Genomic DNA, 5,156 nt, shown 5'->3' on the forward strand with positions numbered 1-5,156 from the left:
GGCCCAAGCAACCAGAGTCGAGGATGACCCTGACCTTGCGTCTGGGTCTGCAACTCCCCCCCTCCCGGGTGGGCTTTCCTTGGTGGGATCTCCCAGTGTTGGGCGGGGCGTCCTCCGTACTCTCCCGCTAAATTCGCCGGAGGAATCCCCTTTCCTTTCACTGAGGTGATAGACTTGAACTCAGCAGGTGCCACGTTGGGTCCAGGGGTCTGAGCCGCGGGCGCCTCTCCGCGGGTAGAGCCCGGGGCAGAGCACTTTTCTTCTTGGGAGGCTCTGGAGCTGCTGGCGCCCTGAATTGGAGATCAGGGGCTGGCGAGCGGCGGAGACCGCTGCCCGTAGGGCTCACCAGCACTAGTGAAGGAGCGGCTGGTGGCATCTGCATCCCCTCCTCTTTTTTCCCTCCCCCCATGCCCACCACCTGGCATGCGTGGGGGATCAGGCGCTGCAGACATCCGGAGTCTGGAAGGCCAGAGAGAGAGGCCAGAAGGGAGCTCCGTGATTTCCGCTCCCTCGGATGGAGGGCCTAGGGGCACAAGCTATGATTTTCAGGTTATGAACGGGATGGGGATGGGGTGCAGTTTTTCCAGAGATACTTGGTTTTTTTTTTAATAGTTTATTGTGAAGTTGGTTTCCATATAACACCCAGTGCTCATCCCAACAAGTGCCCTCCTCCATGCCCATCACCCCACTTCCCCTCTCCCCCACACCATCACCCCTCAGTTTGTTCTCAGCATTCAAGAGTCTCTCATGGTTTGTCTCCCTCCCTCTCCCCAACTATTTTTCCCCCTTATTTTCCCCCATGGTCCTCCATTAAGTTCCTCCTAATCCTCCTATACGTGCAAACATATGGTAGCTGTCCTTCTCTGCCTGACTTATTTCGCTCAGCATAACCCTCTAGTTCGATCCATGTTGCTACACATGGCCAGATTTCATTCTTTCTCATTGCCATGTAGTATTCCATTCTATAGATAAACCACATATCTTGATCCATTCGTCAGTTGATGGACACTTAGGCTCTTTCCATGTTTTAGCTATTGTTGAGAGTGCTGCAATGAACATTGGGGTCCATGTGCCCCTATGCATCAGCACTCCTGTATCCCTTGGGTAAATTCCTAGCAGTGCTATTGCTGGGTCATAGGGGAGTTCTATTGTTAATTTTTTGAGGAACCTCCACACTGTTTTCCAGAGGGGCTGCACCAGTTTACATTCCCACCAACAGTGTAGGAGGGCGCCTGTTTCTCCACATCCTCGCCAGCATCTAGAGTCTCCTGATTTGCTCATTTTAGCCACATTTCAGAGATACTTGTATTCCCCATGAAAGGATCAGCAGGTGCGTTCCCATGCAGACACTACTAATAGGTTTTCAGAAATGAGCGACCATGAAGACGAAGCATGAGGTGAAAACTGTGTCTTGACCTCAAAGCTCTGTACTTTTCATTGTGGGAAGTCTCAGGATTGTTCCTGACAGTTACACTTCAGAGCTCACTACAGATCATTGGGCCAAATTGGCTATGAGTAGGTATGTAGGAAATTGATGAAAATTTACATCTATAAAAGAGTGACGATCATTTCACAATATATACATATATCAAATCATTATATTGTCTATCGGAAATGAATACAATGTTATATGTCAATAAAAAATAGTACATCTGCAGCAGGGCTGACTCTTGATCTCAGCTCAGGTCTTGATCTCAGGTTCCTGAGTTCAAGCCCTGCGTTGGCCTCCACGCAGGGAGTGGAGCCTACTTAAAGAAAATGAAGCTTTAAAAAAATCAGTATATGTGCAGAAAAAAAAAAGAGTGAATCACCTGTTCTGCCATACTACTTGTACAAATACATCCATTCTATTTTTTAAAAAAAATTTTAATGTTTACTTATTTTTAAGAGATAGAGACAGCATGTGAGCAGGGGAGGGTCAGAGAGAGAGGGAGACACAGTATCCCAACCAGGCTCCAGGCTCTGAGAACAGAGCTGATGGTGGGGCTGGGGCTTGAACTGCGAGATCCATGACCTGAGCTGAAGTCTGAAGTCTGCCACTCAACAGACAGAGCCACCCAGGCACTCCCCTCCCGCAGTACTTCCATTCTAAAACACTGTGGGTGCCTGGGTGGCTCACTCGGTAAAGCCTCTGACTCTTCACTTCAGCTGAAGTCATGGCTCAAGATTGGTGAGATTGAGCCCCTCCATGCTGACATGGAGCTACTTAGGATTTTCTCTCTCTCCCTCTCTCTCTGCCCCTCTCCCATTCACACACACTCTCTCTCAAAATAAAAGAACAAACTTGGGGCGCCTGGGTGGCTTAGTCGGTTAAGCGTCCGACTTTCGCTTGGGTCATGATCTCGCGGTTCGTGGGTTCGAGCCCCGCGTCGGGCTCTGTGCTGACTGCCAGCTCAGAGCCTGGAGCCTGTTTCAGTCTGTGACTCCCTCTCTCTCTGACCCTCCCCTGCTCACGCTGTCTCTCTCTCTCCTAGAAATAAATAAAACATTAAAAATAATAATAATAAAAGAACAAACTTTTAAAAAAGAAAAAGAAAGAAAAAGAAGCCAAGGTCTCTCTTAGAGATAATCCCCAAGGATGTAATGGAGGGGTTTAAGGTTTTCATTCCCAAGAGTGACCCAAGATAAATGACCCATTCAAGTTGTGAGGGGAGCTTGTTCATTCTAGACTCTTCTAACTGGGCAGTGATGGAAAATCTGGAACCGTTCTTGCCAGTTCCTTAGATGAATCATTTTGGGCAATTTGTTTATCCTGTTTCTCCATTTCCTTTCCAGAGAAGTGGGATTCATAACAATGTCTACCACAGAGAGTATGTAAGAAGTTTAACACTATACTTAGAAGGGGCAGGTGGTTCATAGCAAGCATTCCCCTTAAGTTATATGTTAAGATTATCTTAATTCTTTCATTTATCTTTTCACTGAGATCTATTTGACATCCTGTGAGGGCATTCAGTATTAGAGGTCTCACTGGGGGAACAGAAACCACACATCTAGGTAGGAGCAGTGGGAGAATTCCTAATTTCAGGCATAGAAATGATCAAATCCTTGTCTTGGATATGCTCAGTTTACTGTTGTTACTTCAAATTATTTTTAAAGATTTTACTTTTAAGTAATCTCTACACCCGAAGTGGGGCTTGAACTTACAACCCCTAGACCAAGAGTCACATGCTTTACTGACTGAGCCAGCCAGGCAACTCTACTTTTCTTTTACTTCAAAATGGACTCTCATTAGGGGGCCTGGGTGGCTCAGTCAGTTAAGCATCTGACTTTGGCTCAAGTTATGATCTTACATGAGCCCCAGCCCCACAACCAGATCCATGCTGACAGCTCAGAGACTGGAGCCTGCTTCCGATTCTGTGTCTTCCTCTCTCTCTGCCCCTCCTCCACTCACTCTGCCTCTCTCTCAAAAATAAATACACGTAAAAAAATAAATAAAATGGGCTCTCATTAAAAGGACATATCTATAGATGCTTTACATCCCATAAATCCCTATTTGCAATTTAAATCTAGAATCACTTGCTGTATTTGAAAAATAAACCCATTTTTGAAACAACAAAAAGACACTTTTCCTTCTTGTTGCAAATATTAGCGGCTTGGTCCAAGCTCTGAGAAATGTTGGTCGGGTGAAGTCTGGTTCTTCTGTTGCTGCAGCAAATTCACTGCAGCACTACAGTGGAAGCTTTGCCGGGTGTGCTCTCTTATAAACGGTATAGGACCTTCTAAATGTCTTCCAGGAAGTCTGGATATGTAGCAAAAAGTAAGGCCCATGTAGAAAGGCAGCATAGAACCAGAGACCTCAAGTCTTCAGTTTAAAGCATCTTCAACAGAGCTAGTCTGACCATATGCCTGTGACCCACGGCTTAGGAAGTATCTAAACTACTGTTCCCAGCTCAAAATCATCATTCTGGTCTGTACGTCCTAAAATGCAGAAGTGGAAGAAGGTTTCCAGTTACACTGGCAAGGATATGTCGAGATCAGTTTTGGTATTTCACTCAGGAAGCCTTTATGATGCCGAAGTCCGGGACCTCTGGCTGTCACATGCCTCCTGCGTGAACACCTCCCTGATGCCGGCTCCTCTCCGTACACTCAGCGCAATCAATTAACCGAACGCTGCTAAGCAAACCGTATTATCCGTGGTCACGCTCCGCAACCCAACCACAAAGCATTAATCTCCCCTCCTCGATCCCTTGGTCTTTTGTGCCAGCAGGTGCTCAACCTACTTATTGTAGTGTTTTGTTTTGTTTTCGTATCTGATAAGACTTCTACGATGAATCTACGCTATTTTTTTAAAGCAAAAGAGAAAAAGAAACTTCTAAGTGCCCTTTTTGAGAAACGGAAATAGTCTTGCTCCGGAGGTGTGACTGGGGCGCAAAGCCTCCTGTTGCTCCGCGTGCTGAGGATAGAAGAGAACCGGGTCCCTGGCTCTGCTACTGCCTTCCCTGGGAGCTGCGACTGGCGTTTCCACAGGCATCGCTCCCTAAAACCCCAGGGGAGGTGGGTTTCCCGAATTTACGAGTATCCTCCGGGCCCTCAGTTCCTCCTTTGCTTCATTCACATTTACATTTTGCTTTGAATAGCCCCGTTAGAAAAGGGACAAAGAGCTCGTAGTCCATCTCAAGTCAAAATAAAAGCAGTGTAAAAAAAAAAAAAAAGTATCAGACGCTGCACCTGACAACTGCTGAAATGCAAGTTGTCCTAAAGGACAAAAACCCGAGCCGCTTCCACGACCTCGTGGCGCAACGGTAGCGCGTCTGACTCCAGATCAGAAGGTTGCGTGTTCAAATCACGTCGGGGTCACAGCTGTGGCTTTTCTGTTTGGCCACTGGAATCAATTCGGTAAGCGTCGGTCTGCTACCTCCCAACCTTGGGCTTTCTCTTTCTTTTTCTTTAGTCCAAAGGGACTTCTTGCAAACAACTCGGCAATGGACAGGCACTTAAACTGAAGGGTGAGGATGACCTGGGGGGGTGGGGGGACGGGAACCCACAGAGGCGGACGTGTGATGAGGGTCGTTGTATCCCTATCCTTATCATGATTATGCTTCAACAGAGGACATTAAAATAGGGCAGGGTTTGTTAATGAATTCACTCTGGTGTGAAAGTAGTTTTATTGGGGTGCTAGCTGGGCATGGTACTAACTCTCTGGTGATATTTGTGTC

The 5,156-nt window shown here is 46.8% G+C and overlaps 1 non-coding gene across 1 annotated transcript; it reads left to right on the forward strand.

The window, feature by feature from the left end:
* Window positions 1–4,725: 4,725 nt before the first annotated feature.
* TRNAW-CCA lies at window positions 4,726–4,797 on the forward strand. Its single transcript has one exon. It is a non-coding gene; the product is annotated as a tRNA-Trp (tRNA).
* The last annotated feature ends 359 nt before the right edge of the window (window positions 4,798–5,156 follow it).

Source organism: Hyaena hyaena, unplaced genomic scaffold (assembly GCF_003009895.1).
Source record: "Hyaena hyaena isolate Hyena2069 unplaced genomic scaffold, ASM300989v1 scaffold_20, whole genome shotgun sequence".
NCBI classification, from domain to species: domain Eukaryota; kingdom Metazoa; phylum Chordata; class Mammalia; order Carnivora; family Hyaenidae; genus Hyaena; species Hyaena hyaena.